Raw genomic sequence first — 19,385 nt, 5'->3', positions numbered from 1 at the left:
GCAGTTTAGCGGTTCATTTTTCTAATTACCCCGAAAGAAGTTTTCAAGCCATATTCCTAACAATCTGCAAGATACAACACTTATCTAAAGAGTACAACGCCCGACAAAGTCAGTACAAGTAGCATTTCTTTCACGGAGGGAGTAAAGTAGCATTGCTTCAATTCTAATTGTAACCATCAACAACTTTCAAAATCCAAAAGGCACAACTTACAGAAATAAAGAAGTAAAATGTATGAGTTGCTAAACTTTAGCACCTTCATTCCAATATGCAAGTACAACCGATGAAAAATTCAGAAGTACATGTAAACTGGTCTAGCATTGATTAAACAAGCTACACCAGATCCTTCTAGCACATGGGTATGTGTCCAAATTCTGGATCACACATCAGCACAAAATCACGCGAAAGATAATATCAATCTGGATTATCTACTAGAAGAGAGAACAAATCCATATGGTACCTCGTTTCGGTGATGGAACTACCAAGACAGGTTTGCTGACCTGACTACTAAATACTGGCAGCATCTTTTGGTTCCTGGTCGCTCACTCCCGTGTCGCTCGCATGGGCTACACCAGTGCGCCCCACCGTAGCCACCGCAGGACCTCGGCATCTTGTTCTTTCTCTTTGGCAGCTTGCCTGCATTCGATCCATTGAATACACACTATTAGAAGAGCCCTGATCTCTGTCTGCTCTTGGCTTAGAACCAGAATCATGCAACCTCGGTCCATAGATAAGGCATTGTTTAATTTTTGTATGTTGTGCATTTAACGAAGAGGAAACTGGATGCTCACTGGATTGTGCACTCAGTTTTTTTGAAAGACCAGCCATTATGAATCAAACCTGAAATTTGAAACTATGAACCAGTTGCTATAATGAAAAGAGTAATAACACCAATACAAACAACATGCTGCACTATTTCAGTATGATACAAATACAAATAATTTTACAGTATACGCTTAGTTTCTTTCAAGCTGTACAAAGTTAGATGCATATAAGCATGATTTACTGAAAGGATTAAGGTCAAATAAAGGGCTTTCTGCAAGGAATGGCCTGAACAAGAACTTGTCATAAAGCAAACAATGAGTCTAGCATCATCTGAGCAGAGTATGGCAACAATGTCATCTATAATCCAATACAGTATTTGAGATGTACCATTTGGCAAAAAAATCATTGGAGAAGCTCTCGTTGTACACAAAATTGTCTACATGCTCTATATTTTGGCAAAGAACGTATTCCAATGCAGCACTTATAATAGGAACACACGTAAAAATAGTTTAACATGCACTGAGTTGATCAAGTGAACGTGAAGAGAATTAAGATATTGAGGCTAACAGGAAAATTTCAACACCATAGCAGGGCCCATTACACAATTACTAAGGATGAACGATAGAAATAGCAAAGAAATCTCACCGTTGGTTGAGAAGGAGAGGAGGCGGGGCTGATCGGGCGGTGAAGCAGAGGGCGTAGGCGGTGCTGCTTGGGCGAAGAATTAGAGGTTAGGAAACGCTGCTTTGGCGCGAAGATGTAGATGAGGTGCTACCCCGGGCAGTCAACGTAGTCAAAGCAGCGCTGCTTGGTGGAGAGGACGAGGAGGAGGCGCGCTTCTCAAAGGAGACAAAGACTAATTACATAATTTAAAATTCAAATTGAAGGACCAAATCAATGGTACAACCATGATAAATGAAAGAATTTAAGCAACATGGATCCTCGGATAATCACATTCATATCCTGAAGCTGTACGTGCATGGGTGTGAGTCGGATTGGTACATCAGTTCTTGTTCACATCACATCTATGCAATAATAACTTACCTATGGAAGAAATTAGAACAGAGGGCCTAGAATTCTGCACATGATACGGTCTCCTCCAAGCTAAATGCCATATTTTGAGATAGCCCAAACAATTGGCCTAGAACTGCGAACTATTCACAAATCTTCTCAGAACAAAACTCGCAATTGTTACAATTTTCTGTAGTGACTTCCAAAGCACAACCAGTGCAGTACATATCCAAACAAAAAGTTTGCCCAATGTATGACTGAGATAGGAAGTGTATGTATGGCCTAGCTAGCTTTACATAATCCGTATTCATGTTATTAAAGGTACTAGCCCCTTCTAATTTATTGACTATGGAAAATAAAATTTAGAGGCAGAGATGCCACTTTGCTTTTCTTGGTCTAGCTTTAACTGAAAAGGTTGTAGTGTGTAATAATACTGACTTGCTCATAAAAGTACAGAGCAATCTGCATTCCATAAATCCTAAGATGCAAGTAACATATTGAATTCTGAAACGCCTACACATATGGTTACGATCTGCTTTCAGTACCTCACTTTCCATCTGATGATTCAATTAAATCTCATTCATTTTGGAGTCTACTCTCTTCGCCTTATTTCTTTAAACTCTATTTTAAGTAGTTTCTATCTAATGATTCAAGAAATTATCACAAACTATAGCTCTTGTTCTGTCCACATATCACACATCACAAAACATATACCTGAGACTAATAAACCTCATAAGACAAAGAGAAATCTCACGGGTTGGAGTGAGGAAGTAGAGGAGACCCCGATGTAGTAGACGCGGCACTGCTCGTGTGAAAGAATGCAGAAGCGGCATCTGCTCGGGGGAGAGGATGTAGTCGGCGCTCTTCGCGGAGGGGACGAAGACGTGGCGGGAAGGAGCTTCTGGAAACAGCGACGCTGCTCAGGGTAGCAGCTCCTGGAAGCGGCGACGCTTCTCGAGCAGGATCTCCTGGAAGCGAAGGCGCTGCTCGATGGAGGATCTCCAGCGAGCGGCAGGGCTGGTGGCGAATGGTGGTCGGGGCGGCAGAGGGAGCTCGGGGGAGTGGTCGGGGCGGCGGAGGAAGCTCGGGGGAGTGGTCTGGGAGGGGATGGCACTGGGGTGGCATGGTCGGGGATGGAGGTGGCATTGGGGTGTGGCGGGGGCGGTCAGCAGCCGCGGAGGGTAGGCGGCGGCGGACGGCGCTCGAGGAGGAGGCTAGGTCAGGCGGCCGATTTGGGGATTTTGGTGTGAGTCAAAGATTGGGGATTTTGTTTAGTATTTGGAGTGGAAATTTTCGCCCTTCCCGCACTCTCCGGCGTTACCGCACGCGTAGGCCAACGAGTATTATTATACTGTACTTTTTGGTTTGGCCCCACAAGTAGTCCCCCAGCAGTTAATATGTCATTGTTTAGATGTGCCGACAGATATTGTGCCCTTAGAAATGGGCATTGTTGCCGGCAGTGTGCGTGCCCTTGTTGTTTTAGTTCTGCCGGCAGTTTATATGCCGTTGGGTACTTCTACCGGCAGTTAAGAGATTCCTGGCAGATAATCTGCCCTTATGATGCTATTTCTCCCGGCAGTTAATTGCCCCCAATCAAGGGTTGTGGTGTAGTGGAACAAAGTCCACACCTGTCAAACCGTTGGCCATGAAAGATCTGAGCATGGCAAGTTGTGGTGCATACGAGGCCCGTTCCTTGGCAGTCAGTCATTGTGGAAGTGGATGTGTGTTGGTAAGCCGGTGCGCACGGTAACCTGGCAGAGGGTTCTCATCTTCAGGGGAAGTGTCCTTACAATAGAACCAAGTCTGGTTCCAATCCTTAGGGTGACTGTGAAGTTTGGTGTGAGGGAAGCTAACATCCTTTCTTTTCTGAATGGAGACGCCACCAAGTTCAGTATTGGGCCCATCTACGAATTCAGTACGACGGTTTAAATGGAAGAAATCCCGGAACAGCTCGACAGTCGGTTCTTCTTGTAGACAGGCTTCACAAAACACTTGAAAGTTGTACATATTGGACATAGAGTTGGGTCCAATATCTTGAGGGTGGATCTGAAAGCTGGCAAGTACATCACGGAAAAACTTGGATCCAAGCGGTTTAAAACCATGACTCATGTGATCAGCAAACACTACTACTTCGCCATCTCTAGGGGTAGGAGGGTTTTCTAGACCGGAAACTCGCCACTGGATTTCACTTAGCTTCGGTAAAGTGCCAATTTTGACACATACATCCAGTTGCTCCTCAGTAACCTAGGAAGGGACCCAGTTACAGGCATAGAATTGTTTTGCCACTGCAAGTGAAGAGCTGGAAAAGATTACTGTCGGTTTACGATTCATGATTGATAAAGCATAAAGCGCAACAGGTTAAGAAAAAGGAATTCAAGCATGTAAAATTGTTAAACTGGAGGCTGATGCAGTTATAAATGGTAAAGCGACGAGCGGTTTACAAGGGGACTAATGGCATATGACATACTATTTTCTACAACGATAAACCGTCTATGCAGATAAGGAAGGTACTGATTTGTTGCAAAAAATGACTAAGTGAGGAAAAAACAGGTTTCACAAGGTCACATTGGCATTTTGGATCTATAACAAGTTAGGAAAAGAAAAAGATTTAGACCTAAAAAAGTTGGTCCTGGAGCAGTTCACAAAGGTCCAGATCAAGTTTTTATGCGTATAAGGCTTGGTTTGATAGCCGAGATAAGGACTACTATAGCTACCGCACGGAACGCGTCAAGCTTGAGATCTGCTGTCTATGGACTAACGAAGAACAAGAGAAGAACACCATGAACCCGTATGAACCCTAAGTGGATCTACAGAGGAAAGAAGGAAAGACTTACTGCAGTTGTTCAAGCAGCGGAGGTGCGCCGCGTTTCTCTGGTGCGATCAGGTTGATGCAGCGGCCGACGGTGAGGCAGAGGCGAAGCTCGACGACGGTGGTGGCGCTCGGGTGCAGAGGCGTCGCGAGGAGGAAGAAGAGACGAAGAGGTAACGGGAGGAAAAGGAAAGGGATCCTCGCCCCTATTTATAAGGGCAAAGAGATAAGCGACAGGCGCGGGAATCGAGGAACCCAAAAAATGGATATATAATGAGGTTGTTGCCTCGATTATTGGATGCTCATTAATAAAGGGTATCCTCGGCTTTAATGAATAGGTGACGTCACAGCGATTTACAACAAATCTGGAGGATGACGTCACAGCGGTTTACAAGATCTATGCGGAGGTGCAAAGGGAGGAATTTTTCCAAGTGTTGAAGATTGACGTGAACAAGTTCAAATCAATCAGGGGCCTAATGTTGAGGATATTACTACTGGACATAAACCGGCCAGGAGAGGCCGGGTTATCCCCATGATGATTACTTTATTTGAAACCCATGAAGACAAAGATGGTGGCGCTTCATGAAGGCCCAAGGCCCAAAGGTGGGTTAAGGCCTGTAGACATAAACCGACATTGATATGTAACTTGTATTGTAAGATAGAAGGAATAGAGACCGAGCCGGACACGTTTATGATCTGGCCTCGGGATTCTGTAAACCGACGGGCATCGACCTATGTATATAAAGGGGCGACCCGGCGGCGGTTTAGGTTCAACACACAATAACTCGAGAGCCAGGCAAACCGGATTCGCTCCCTGGTCATCGAAACCCAAGCAATTTCATCACAACTGTACGTAGGCTTTTATCTTCACCGAAAGGGACCGAACCAGTATAACTCTTGCGTCTCTTGTCTGCTTTAACACCTTTAAGCTAACCCGTCGCGATGACTCCATTACTAAATCCTTTCACGAGGACATCTGCCGTGACAAAACCACGACAGTATGTAAGAAGAAAAAAAACTGAAAAAAATATTGCACGAATCTTCTGGCAAAATCAAAGGAAGATACTATCGACTGAGACATAACGAAGTCTCAGTTGACTGAGACTTAGCAAAACTATTTACGAAAATCCTATGTACTAGCTCATATTGATGGCCGTTAAGAGTAGTACATAAGAATATGTTTTCTGGCAGGACATTATCAATCCTCAGGGCATCTTCAAAGCTGGCCCGCAAATGTCTCTGGTATATGTCTGTCCTTATGTCCGGACGTGGTCCACGGACATGATGCGGGAAGGAGCCATCTAATACTAATCACAAAGTATCCAGTTGGAAAGAGAAAAAATAGGTGAGAACCAAGCATGTCGTGGGACATTTATTCTTCAATGTCCGATTGAGAGGAGAGAGAGAAAAAAGAGATCATGCATGTGCGGTTGGGATGAGAGAGAAGAGAGGGACCATGCACGTAAATGGTCAAGTGCATGTTCAGACTTCGGCAAAGCCCCACATTTGTCTCTTAAGTACCGGAACACGTACGTCCAAACTGCTAAGTGAATATATACAAGTTTTCGTTGGATAGCAAAACTGATTCGAGCAATGTGATATATAATGAAGGTTCGATGGTTGGCTTTTGAACATGCCTTTAGTTTCCAGCGAAGGAACATGACATTAACGTACACTTGACCCTTATATGCCCGCGATACATCCATGATGTCCTCGTCTATTCTATCCCATAGACGCACTACTGGACGGAATGAAATGGATACCTATCACATCCGTTCAATTTCTTGTCCGTCCATCTGTCGTTATTAAGCAGTCTCGCTCGCAGAGAAACCAACTCTGACGCTGCACATTAACGCACCCGAACATCTGGCCTCACCAAAATCCGGTCACATCTAGCTAACTCCATGTCACAACACAAGACACTCCACATCCTCCTCTCTGGCACCACATCTATCATGATTACAGACGGCAATGCTCTGTCGGAAAGCCTTTTCATAAAGATGAAGCACGAGGTAGCCACCCTTGTGGCCACCTGGCAGAGCTACCGTGCCAGGCGGATCGAGGCCGGCATGCCAGCCAGCTCGCCCGAGGTCTCTGACGAGGAGGACGCCCCCACGATAGAGACGGGCTCTAACGTCACCGCATCGGAGCCCGCACATGTGCATGCCGGCTTCACCTGGAGCAGGCATATGCGCACTTCAACGCCACAATGGGGAGGAGCAGCATGCACTAGTGCCTATGTCGGCGTTCCAACAGGTGCAGGAGGAACAACAGTACAACCTATTCCTCCTAGAGTAGCAGTGGCTGGTGGAGGACCAAATTGTCGGCAAGCGCGAGCGAGGAGGCTGTAGCAGCCTTGGCCACGGCGAACCCCAACTTCGTCGTGGAGCAGCGTGTGATTCACGAGGCCGACCGCCCTCAAGCTGCCGCGGAGGCGCATCTGCAGGCAATTGTGGACGAGAACAATGCCAGCTGTGCCTCCTATGCGCCACCGACGAACTATTAGGCGACCGAGTGGGACGACGGCAGCGCCGGCACAGCATCAGGCAAAAACTATTTAGGCCTCCTTTGGTTTGGAGGATTTTTGTAGGAATTTCATAGGATTGGATTTTTATAGGAAAAAATTCTTTAGAGCCCTTTGGTTTGGAGGAATGAAATCTTATTCCTATGAAGGAATTCTTCCTATCCACCATATTTCATAGGAAAATAAATATTAGCCTAGACACAATGGAAAAAAATCCTATAAAGTGAATCAAAGGACATCTCCTTTCCTATTCCTACTCACAGGATTTGAGATGCATGTATCTCATTTCCTATGACTTCTCTATTCCTATAATTTTCCTACACTATGAACCAAAGGAGACTAATTTTTTAGGTCTGACATGCTACTGTTATGTATTTTGCAAACTAACTTCGTTTCTAGGCGTTTGAGACGAGGTCACTTATTTTTTAGCTGGATCAATTTTATAAGGTGTCTAGTTTTGATATTTTGTCATACTTTTTTTAAAGATAGCCGAGTAACATCCCTTGCCTGTTTGTAAGGCCAACTCCAATGCTTGACCCAAAAAAATGTCCGTTCTTATCCATTTAGGGTGCGACTTGGGCGGACCTCTCATGAGCGAACAGGCACTCAGAGCATCTGCGCCCAATGTGCAGTAGGCACCCGAACCCCAAACGGACGAGCCCTACCCCGCCCGAGCCCCTCCGCCTCACCGGAGCCCCGCCCCGACCAGTAACGGCGCCGCCCCGCCCTGACCAGCAGCAATGACCCCGAGTGGCTAGCGCAGACATTGCATGTGTTGCACGCGGTGAGCCAAGTTTCACCCACTCGTCCATTGCCAACTGGCGGTCCGTAGCGTCTGCCGGGGTGGGGAGTAGCCACATGGTGACTGGTGAGGACGCTGCACCTGATAACCGGAGCTGTGAACCAAGCCTCTTGGTGCAGGCGTTATCCCGGCAGCTACTGTCCCGCAACCTCTGTTGGTGGTCATGATGACGACGGAGACAGGCTACGGTGGCGCGGGCGACGACAAGATGCGGTTGCGCGCGGGACGGCCTGCCTGACGGTGGCGTATGCGGGTGACAAGCCTTGGTAATGCGCGTGCTCGGCACGCGAGGAAGACATGCCGCCGGCTTCGTGGTGAAGGAGATGGGCGCGCTGGGGCACCTCGACCTGGAGATGAGCATGACGGTGGAGGTCGCGGCCGCCCCGCCTTGCCGGATGGCGTACCTGCACGACTGTACTCCGTCGTCATGGAGCTGCTGCTAGACGAGTCGAGCGCCGGTTCTCTGAGCTCGCCGTGGAGCTGGTGCTAGCACGCGCTAGTAGCTAGCTAGCACCCAGCTATTGCGGCGCGTGGCGGCGGACGCGAGGGGCGCCTGGTGGACGTGGCGGCGGGCGTGGGGGTGCGGCGGCGTGCATGGGGAGCGACGAGGTCGCGAGGGGCTTGATGCGTTAGTCGTTGATACGTGGGCCAGGGGCGGACACGAGGGAATGATAGAGGATGAGGAGAGCGTCCGTCTTTGTCCGTGCAGACGCATTAATGGTCCAACTTTGGTGTACATTTGAGGTTGGACTGGACTGAAAAGGACACCAACGAACAACTTTGTTTATTTAGGTACTTCATTTGGGCCATGTTTTGACTCAGATGAATGTCGGCGGATAATTTATAGTCGAGCGTTGGAGTTGGCCTGAAGACATTGGCCAACAAGCTAAATGATGGGCAGAAGAATATAGTGGGACGCTTTAATTTTAAAAATAGTTCACTGCAAAACTAGACCTTACTAGAAAAATGCCCGTGCGTTGCAACGGGGCCATATTAATTTTAAAAGTTCAATATCAATTATGTTAATATTCTCATACATATTAAGTGACATTGATGACCTTTTTTATCATCAAATTCTCACACACGCACCCTCTTTCTCCCTCTTCCCCTCTCCCTCAGTCGGGAGGTGGGACGAAAATAAACCCGGAATGGAGACTACCAACTGAGACATTAGGAGTAGAGATCATTTAGTTGATAAGAATTAATAGATAACAGTGTTAAAAAGGAGAAACAGATTAGAATATATTGAAAAACTAAAAGGACGATGTCAAAGGGGATTCGCCCTGCCCCCTGGGCCTTGCCACTGAACCGGCTCAGCGGTCCAGTCCCCGCGCGGTCGTCTTCTCCTGTTCCCCGAGCCGCGTCGTTACAGAGCCGGGCTCCCGCCCGACCACCTCGCTGGCATTGAAGGGGAATGGATAAGGGTGACGCCCTTCCTTCCCTGCCCCATGGCCTCACTCCTCCTCGACGCCCCCTCCCAAATCCACTTCTCCTCCTCGCTCGTTCGATCCCGTCGCTTTGGACGAAGTCAGACGCCACGACCACCATGACTGACCCCGTCCACATGGCCACTGCCCTCCCTGCAGGCTAGAAGCTTGTCGAGAAGCTCCGAACGCCTTCGCTACTTTGTCTGCGCCAATGAGATCAAGTCCAGCACCCCTGCATCGACGTCGCTGCCGTCTTCCTCAACCTTGGGCCACCGCGACATTGCTGTTCGATCTGCGCCGCCCCGAGCTCCCATGTCTTCCCCTAGGGCGCCATTGACACCGTCATGATCTCCTCTTGCCTTTCCCCTGTTTCCCATCTCATTTGCTCTCGTTAGGTATTTCGCCGTGGCCGAGAACCGCCGTCCGCCACGGCCCTTGCAGCGGTAGCCACTGAGCTCCTCGGATTGACCCCATGGCACAAGCCCGCTCCTATGCACGGCCATGCCCGAGCATGCCGCTCTTCTTCCTCGCCCGCGGGGCCATTCCCTCTCCGTGCCCATGCCCGTGCTACACCGCGTCGGTCGCGCCCGCCGCTGCCGTCGCGCTCGCCGCAGCCACCGCACCACTGTGCCCCGCACGACACACACCCTGGCCACGCGCCACATTCTCGCTGGCTGCGCTCGCCCCGTCTGCTGCCGCCTATCCCTTCGCTCGCCCCGCTATCGCGCCCCTGCCTCGCGCCGCCTCCAGTCGTGGCAATCTTCTGCCGGCCGCCCCCTCAGCCACGCCGGCCGCATCTCCGCCCTCCACCGTCGGCCGCTCGCCTCGCCTGCTGCGTGTTGCTTCCTGCTGCTATGCGCTGCTGCGCCATGCCCTCGACACCGCCGTGGACAAATATGGCGGAGCGATTGTTAATGAAGTACGAGAAGGAGGTGGCGGAGAAGGAGTGGAGAGGCAGGAGGTCTGGGGCGGTGTTTATGCAAGAAGTAGTCGGAGTGGAAGGAGAGGCCACAATTGAAAAAATCGCAAAAAAAATCATAACCCGGAGATCTCAGTACAAAAAAATGCTGGTTGTTCTCAAGGAAAGGTAAAAATTGGTTGTTCTCAAGGAAAGGTAAAAATTTAGGAAGGTTAGGATTTTTGATCTGATTTCTATGCAAATGGGGTTTCATTTTTTGGTATCAGTACCTGCCCGTTTGTGACGTGTCTGATTAGAAAAGTTTGCAAATGTTAAGAAACTATTTGTTGGGAGGAAAGTTCTGACGTGTCTGTTATTTGTTTCCTAAAACAAATTTCACTAATAAGAGAAATTGATTGATTTAGATAAGTTAGGAAAGTTAGATTAAAATGTATTATTTGTTTCCTGAAAATCTGTTATTTGTTTCCTAAGACAAATTCAATCAATAAAAGGAATCGATTGTTGCATAATTTAAGGAAGTTAGATTAAAATGTATTATTTGTTTCCTGAAAATCTGTTATTTGTTTCCTAAGACAAATTGAACCAATAAAAGGAATCAATTTATTTGCATAATTTAAGAAAGTTAGATCCGTGATTTGTTATACGTTAGGAAAGTTCTGGTTGTAATAAAGAGTGGAGAGAAAAATAAACCGATGAACCAGGGTGGGAGGGGATGATGGGAGGAGAGACGAAAAAAGCCAGCGAAAATAAACCGCGGACCAGGGTGGGAGGGGGTGGTGGGAGGAGAGACGAAAAAAACCAACGAAAATAAACCGTGGAGGTGATTCATCAACTCGTCCATTAAGAGTATAGATAAGTTACAAATCTATCTATACCTATACTAATTACAGACTCCCAAGAACTTACCACGTTAATTAGATTTTACAAGCCGTCCATCTGGTGGGACCGAATTATTACGGTGTAGATTCAATCATAAAATCATCAGATAGAAAAAAAAAGTTTTCCTCGGTTGTAAAACAAAAGGAAAAAAAACTAATGCCGTTAGTGAAGGAAATATGCCCTACAGGCAATAATAAAGTTATTATTTATTTCCTTATAATCATGATAAATGTTTATTATTCATGCTAGAATTGTATTAACCGGAAACATAATACATGTGTGAATACATAGACAAACAAAGTGTCACTAGTATGCCTCTACTTGACTAGCTCGTTAATCAAAGATGATTATGTTTCCTAACCATGAACAATGAGTTGTTATTTGATTAACGGGATCACATCATTAAGAGAATGATCTGATTGACATGACCCATTCCATTAGCTTAGCACCCGATCGTTTAGTATGTTGCTATTGCTTTCTTCATGACTTATACATGTTCCTATGACTATGAGATTATGTAACTCCCGTTTGCCGGAGGAACACTTTGGGTGCTACCAAACGTCACAACGTAACTGGGTGATTATAAAGGAGCATTACAGGTGTCTCCAAAGGTAGATGTTGGGTTGGCGTAGTTCGAGATTAGGATTTGTCACTCCGATTGTCGGAGAGGTATCTCTGGGCCCTCTCGGTAATGCACATCACATAAGCCTTGCAAGCATTGTAACTAATATGTTAGTTGCGAGATGATGTATTACGGAACGAGTAAAGAGACTTGCCGGTAATGAGATTGAACTAGGTATTGGATACCGACGATCGAATCTCGGGCAAGTAACATACTGATGACAAAGGGAACAACGTATGTTGTTATGCGGTCTGACCGATAAAGATCTTCGTAGAATATGTAGGAGTCAATATGGGCATCCAGGTCCTGCTATTGGTTATTGATCGGAGACGTGTCTCGATCATGTCTACATTGTTCTCGAACCCGTAGGGTCCGCACGCTTAAGGTTACGATGACAATTATATTATGAGTTTATGCATTTTGATATACCGAAGGTTGTTCGGAGTCCCGAGATGAGATCACGGACATGACGAGGAACTCCGGAATGGTCCGGAGATAAAGTTTGATATATATGATAATAGTGTTTGGTCACCGGAAGGGTTCCGGAAATCACCGGAAGGGGTTCCAGATGTTTCCCGAAATGTTTGGGTACGAGAACACTTTATTTGGGCCAAAGGGGAAAGCCCACAAGGGTTTTGGAAAGCGCAAAAGGAAGTTTTGCGGAGTCCAGGGGCCAGACGCCAGGGTCCCTGGCGTCTGGGTCCAGACACCGGGATCCCTGGCGTCTGGCCCTGGAGTCCGAGAAGGACTCTTGCCTTTCGGGTGAAACCGACTTTGTGGAGGCTTTAACTCCAAGTTTCGACCCCAGGGCTCAAGATATAAATAGAGGGGCAGGGCTAGCACAAAAGATAGATCAAGAAACACAAGTTGATCCACGTGATCTATTCCTTAGCCGTGTGCGGTGCCCCAGCCACCATAGTCCTCGATAATACTGTAGCGGAGTTTAGGCGAAGCCCTGCTGCTGTAGTACATCAAGATCATCACCACGCCGTCGTGCTGACGGAACTCTTCCCCGACACTTTGCTGGATCGGAGTCCGGGATCGTCATCGAGCTGAACGTGTGCTCGAACTTGGAGGTGCCGTAGTTTCGGTGCTTGATCGGTTGGATCGTGAAGACGTACGACTACTTCCTCTACGTTGTGTCATCGCTTCCGCAGTCGGTCTGCGTGGGTACGTAGACATGCTTTACTTTATTACTAAGCGGTAGTGATAGTCGTAGAAGCATAAGCTTGGCGAGACGACAACGATGCTACGATGGAGATCAAGGTGTCACGCCGGTGACGATGGTGATCACGACGGTGCTTCGGAGATGGAGATCACAAGCACAAGATGATGATGGCCATATCATATCACTTAAATTGATGGCACGTGATGTTTATCCTTTTATGCATCTTATCTTGCTTTGATTGACGGTAGCATTATAATATGATCTCTCACTAAATTATCAAGAAGTGTTCTCCCTGAGTATGCAACGTTGCGAAAGTTCTTCGTGCTGAGACACCACGTGATGATCGGGTGTGATAGGTTCTACGCTCAAATACAACAGGTGCAAAACAGTTGCACATGCGGAATACTCAGGTTATACTTGACGAGCCAGGCATATACAGATATGGCCTCGGAACACGGAGACCGAAAGGTCGAGCGTGAATCATATAGTAGATATCATCAACATAACGATGTTCACCATTGAAAACTACTCCATCTCACGTGATGATCGGTTATGGTTTAGTTGATTTGGATCACGTAATCACTTAGAGGATTAGAGGGATGTCTATCTAAGTGGGAGTTCTTTAATTAATTTGATTAACTGAACTTAAATTTATCATGAAACTTAGTACCTGATTAGTATCTTGCTTGATTATGTTTGATTGTAGATAGATGGCTCGTGCTGTTGTTCCGTTGAATTTTAATGCATTCCTTGAGAAAGCAAAGTTGAAAGATGATGGTAGCAATTACACGGACTGGGTCCGTAACTTGAGGATTATCCTCATTGCTGCACAGAAGAATTACGTCCTGGAAGCACCGCTGGGTGCCAGGCCTACTGCAGGAGCAACGCCGGATGTTATGAACGTCTGGCAGAGCAAAGCTGATGACTACTCGATAGTTCAGTGTGCCATGCTTTACGGCTTAGAATCGGGACTTCAATGACGTTTTGAACGTCATGGAGCATATGAGATGTTCCAGGAGTTGAAGTTAATATTTCAAGCAAATGCCCGGATTGAGAGATATGAAGTCTCCAATAAATTCTATAGCTGCAAGATGGAGGAGAACAGTTCTGTCAGTGAGCATATACTCAAAATGTCTGGGTATAATAATCACTTGATTCAATTGGGAGTTAATCTTCCAGATGATTGCGTCATTGACAGAATTCTTCAATCACTGCCACCAAGCTACAAAAGCTTCGTGATGAACTATAATATGCAAGGGATGAACAAGACTATTCCCGAGCTCTTCGCGATGCTGAAAGCTGCGGAGGTAGAAATCAAGAAGGAGCATCAAGTGTTGATGGTCAACAAGACCACTAGTTTCAAGAAAAAGGGCAAAGGGAAGAAGAAGGGGAACTTCAAAAAGAACGGCAAGCAAGTTGCTACTCAAGAGAAGAAACCCAAACCTGGACCTAAGCCTGAAACTGAGTGCTTCTATTGCAAGCAGACTGGTCACTGGAAGCGGAACTGCCCCAAGTATTTGGCGGATAAGAAGTATGGCAAGGTGAACAAAGGTATATGTGATATACATGTTATTGATGTGTACCTTACTAATGCTCGCAGTAGCACCTGGGTATTCGATACTGGTTCTGTTGCTAATATTTGCAACTCGAAACAGGGACTACGGATCAAGCGAAGATTGGTTAAGGACGAGGTGACGATGCACGTGGGAAACGGTTCCAAAGTCGATGTGATCGCAGTCGGCACGCTACCTCTACATCTACCTTTGGGATTAGTGTTAGACCTAAATAATTGTTATTTGGTGCCAGCGTTAAGCATGAACATTATATCTGGATCTTGTTTGATGCGAGACGGTTATTCATTTAAATCAGAGAATAATGGTTGTTCTATTTATATGAGTAATATCTTTTATGGTCATGCACCCTTGAAGAGTGGTCTATTCTTGTTGAATCTCGATAGTAGTAACACACATATTCATAATGTTGAAGCCAAAAGATGCAGAGTTGATAATGAGAGTGCAACCTATTTGTGGCACTGCCGTTTAGATCATATCGGTGTAAAGCGCATGAAGAAACTCCATTCTGATGGACTTTTGGAACCACTTGATTTTGAATCACTTGGTACTTGCGAACCGTGCCTCATGGGCAAGATGACCAAAACACCGTTCTCCGGTACTATGGAGAGAGCAACAGATTTGTTAGAAATCATACATACAGATGTGTGTGGTCCGATGAATATTGAGGCTCGTGGCGGATATCGTTATTTTCTCACCTTCACAGATGATTTAAGCAGATATGGGTATATCTACTTAATGAAACATAAGTCTGAAACATTTGAAAAGTTCAAGGAATTTCAGAGTGAAGTTGAAAATCATCGTAACAAGAAAATAAAGTTTCTACGATCTGATCGTGGAGGAGAATATTTGAGTTACGAGTTTGGTGTACATTTGAAAACTTGTGGAATAGTTTCGCAACTCACGCCACCCGGAACACCACAGCGTAATGGTGTGTCCGAACGTCGTAATCGTACTTTACTAGATATGGTGCGATCTATGATGTCTCTTACTGATTTACCGCTATCGTTTTGGGGATACGCTCTAGAGACGGCCGCATTCACGTTAAATAGGGCACCATCAAAATCCGTTGAGACGACGCCTTATGAACTGTGGTTTGGCAAGAAACCAAAGTTGTCGTTTCTAAAAGTTTGGGGCTGCGATGGTTATGTGGAAAAGCTTCAACCTGATAAGCTCGAACCCAAATCGGAGAAATGTGTATTCATAGGATATCCAAAGGAAACTATTGGATACACCTTCTATCACAGATCCGAAGGCAAGACTTTTGTTGCTAAATTCGGAAACTTTCTAAAGAAGGAGTTTCTCTCGAAAGAAGTGAGTGGGAGGAAAGTAGAACTTGACGAGGTAACTGTACCTGCTCCCTTACTGGAAAGTAGTACATCACAGAAAACTGTTCCAGTGACACCTACACCAGTTAGTGAGGAAGCTAATGATAATGATCATGAAACTTCAGATCAAGATACTACTGAACCTCGTAGATCAACCAGAGTGAGATCCGCGCCAGAGTGGTACGGTAATCCTGTTCTGGAAGTCATGCTGCTAGATCATGATGAACCTACGAACTATGAAGAAGCGATGGTGAGCCCAGATTTCGCAAAATGGCTTGAAGCCATGAAATCTGAGATGGGATCCATGTATGAGAACAAAGTATGGACTTTGGATGACTTGCCCGATGATCGGCAAGCAATTGAGAATAAATGGATCTTCAAGAAGAAGACTGACGCTGACGGTAATGTTACTGTCTACAAAGCTCGACTTGTCGCAAAAGGTTTTCGACAAGTTCAAGGGGTTGACTACGATGAGACCTTCTCACCCGTAGCGATGCTTAAGTCTGTCCGAATCATGTTAGCAATTGCCGCATTTTATGATTATGAAATTTGGCAAATAGATGTCAAAACTGCATTCCTGAATGGATTTCTGGAAGAAGAGTTGTATATGATGCAACCAGAAGGTTTTGTCGATCCAAAGGGAGCTAACAAAGTGTGCAAGCTCCAGCGATCCATTTATGGACTGGTGCAAGCCTCTCGGAGTTGGAATAAACGCTTTGACAGTGTGATCAAAGTATTTGGTCTTATACAGACTTTCGGAGAAACCTGTATTTACAAGAAAGTGAGTGGGAGCTCTGTAGCATTTCTGATATTATATGTGGATGACATATTACTAATTGGAAATGATATAGAATTTCTGGATAGCATAAAGAGATACTTGAATAAGAGTTTTTCAATGAAAGACCTCGGTGAAGCTGCTTACATATTAGGCATAAAGATCTATAGAGATAGATCAAGACGCTTAATTGGACTTTCACAAAGCACATACCTTGACAAGATTTTGAAGAAGTTCAAAATGGATCAAGCAAAGAAAGGATTCTTGCCTGTGTTACAAGGTGTGAAGTTGAGTAAGACTCAATGCCCGACCACCGCAGAAGATAGAGAGAATATGAAAGATGTTCCCTATGCATCAGCCATAGGATCTATCATGTACGCAATGCTGTGTACCAGACCCGATGTGTGCCTTGCTATAAGTCTAGCAGGGAGGTACCAAAGTAATCCAGGAGTGGATCACTGGACAGCGGTCAAGAACATCCTGAAATACCTGAGAAGGACTAAGGATATGTTTCTCATATATGGAGGTGACAAAGAGCTCATCGTAAAAGGTTACGTTGATGCAAGCTTTGACACTGATCCGGACGATTCTAAATCGCAAACCGGATACGTGTTTACATTAAACGGTGGAGCTGTCAGTTGGTGCAGTTCTAAACAAAGCTTCGTAGCGGGATCTACATGTGAAGCGGAGTACATAGCTGCTTCGGAAGCAGCAAACGAAGGAGTCTGGATGAAGGAGTTCATATCCAATCTAGGTGTCATACCTAGTGCATCGGGTCCAATGAAAATCTTTTGTGACAATACTGGTGCAATTGCCTTGGCAAAGGAATCCAGATTTCACAAGAGAACCAAGCACATCAAGAGACGCTTCAATTCCATCCGGGATCTAGTCCAGGTGGGAGACATAGAGATTTGCAAGATACATACGGATCTGAATGTTGCAGACCCGTTGACTAAGCCTCTTCCATGAGCAAAACATGATCAGCACCAAGGCTCCATGGGTGTTAGAATCATTACGGTGTAATCTAGATTATTGACTCTAGTGCAAGTGGGAGACTAAAGGAAATATGCCCTAGAGGCAATAATAAAGTTATTATTTATTTCCTTATAATCATGATAAATGTTTATTATTCATGCTAGAATTGTATTAACCGGAAACATAATACATGTGTGAATACATAGACAAACAAAGTGTCACTAGTATGCCTCTACTTGACTAGCTCGTTAATCAAAGATGGTTATGTTTCCTAACCATGAACAATGAGTTGTTATTTGATTAACGGGATCACATCATTAAGAGAATGATCTGATTGACATGACCCATTCCATTAGCTTAGCACCCGATCATTTAGTATGTTGCTATTGCTTTCTTCATGACTTATACATGTTCCTATGACTATGAGATTACACAACTCCCGTTTGCCGGAGGAACACTTTGGGTGCTACCAAATGTCACAACGTAACTGGGTGATTATAAAGGAGCATTACAGGTGTCTCCAAAGGTAGATGTTGGGTTGGCGTATTTCGAGATTAGGATTTGTCACTTCGATTGTCGGAGAGGTATCTCTGGGCCCTCTCGGTAATGCACATCACATAAGCCTTGCAAGCATTGTAACTAATATGTTAGTTGCGAGATGATGTATTACGGAACGAGTAAAGAGACTTGCCGGTAACGAGATTGAACTAGGTATTGGATACCGAAAATCGAATCTCGGGCAAGTAACATAGCGATGACAAAGGGAACAACGTATGTTGTTATGCGGTCTGACCGATAAAGATCTTCGTAGAATATGTAGGAGCCAATATGGGCATCCAGGTCCCGCTATTGGTTATTGACCGGAGACGTGTCTCGGTCATGTCTACATTGTTCTCGAACCCGTAGGGTCCGCACGCTTAAGGTTACGATGACAGTTATATTATGAGTTTATGCATTTTGATATACCGAAGGTTGTTTGGAGTCCCGAGATGAGATCACGGACATGACGAGGAACTCCGGAATGGTCCGGAGATAAAGTTTGATATATATGATAATAGTGTTTGGTCACCGAAAGGGTTCCGGAAATCACCGAAAGGGGTTCCGGATGTTTCCCGAAATGTTTGGGTACGAGAACACTTTATTTGGGCCAAAGGGGAAAGCCCACAAGGTTTTTGGAAAGCGTAAAAGGAAGTTTTGCGGAGTCCAGGGGCCAGACGCCAGGGTCCCTGGCGTCTGGGTCCAGACGCCGGGATCCCTGGCGTCTGGCCTTGGAGTCCGAGAAGGACTCTTGCCTTTCGGGTGAAACCGACTTTGTGGAGGCTTTAACTCCAAGTTTCGACCCCAGGGCTCAAGATATAAATAGAGGGGCAGGGCTAGCACAAAAGATAGATCAAGAAACACAAGTTGATCCACGTGATCTATTCCTTAGCCGTGTGCGGTGCCCCAGCCACCATAGTCCTCGATAATACTGTAGCGGAGTTTAGGCGAAGCCCTGCTGCTGTACTATATCAAGATCGTCACCACGCCGTCGTGCTGACGGAACTCTTCCCCGACACTTTGCTGGATCGGAGTCCGGGATCGTCATCGAGCTGAACGTGTGCTCGAACTCGGAGGTGCCGTAGTTTCGGTGCTTGATCGGTTGGATCGTGAAGACGTACGACTACTTCCTCTACGTTGTGTCGTCGCTTCCGCAGTCGGTCTGCGTGGGTACGTAGACAGCACTCTCCCCTCTCGTTGCTATGCATCACATGATTTTGCGTGTGCGTAGGAAATTTTTTGAAATTACTACGAAACCTAACAGTTAGTTCCTAT

At 45.9% G+C, this 19,385-nt stretch overlaps 1 long non-coding RNA gene across 1 annotated transcript; it reads right to left on the bottom strand.

Annotated features, from left to right (window-relative positions):
- Positions 1-216: 216 nt before the first annotated feature.
- Positions 217-3,003, bottom strand: LOC125521301 (uncharacterized). Its single transcript, XR_007289194.2, has 2 exons — positions 1,409-3,003; positions 217-634 (listed from the first exon to the last, which is right to left on the bottom strand). It is a non-coding gene; the product is annotated as an uncharacterized LOC125521301 (long non-coding RNA).
- Between the last annotated feature and the right edge of the window lie 16,382 nt (positions 3,004-19,385).

The sequence above is a fragment of the Triticum urartu genome, chromosome 7A (genome assembly GCF_056163025.1).
Source record: "Triticum urartu cultivar PI428250 chromosome 7A, HENAU_Tu73, whole genome shotgun sequence".
Classification (NCBI taxonomy): domain Eukaryota; kingdom Viridiplantae; phylum Streptophyta; class Magnoliopsida; order Poales; family Poaceae; genus Triticum; species Triticum urartu.
The sequence above is the reverse complement of the archived record's forward strand: the minus strand, read 5'-3'. Positions and strand labels throughout refer to the sequence as shown.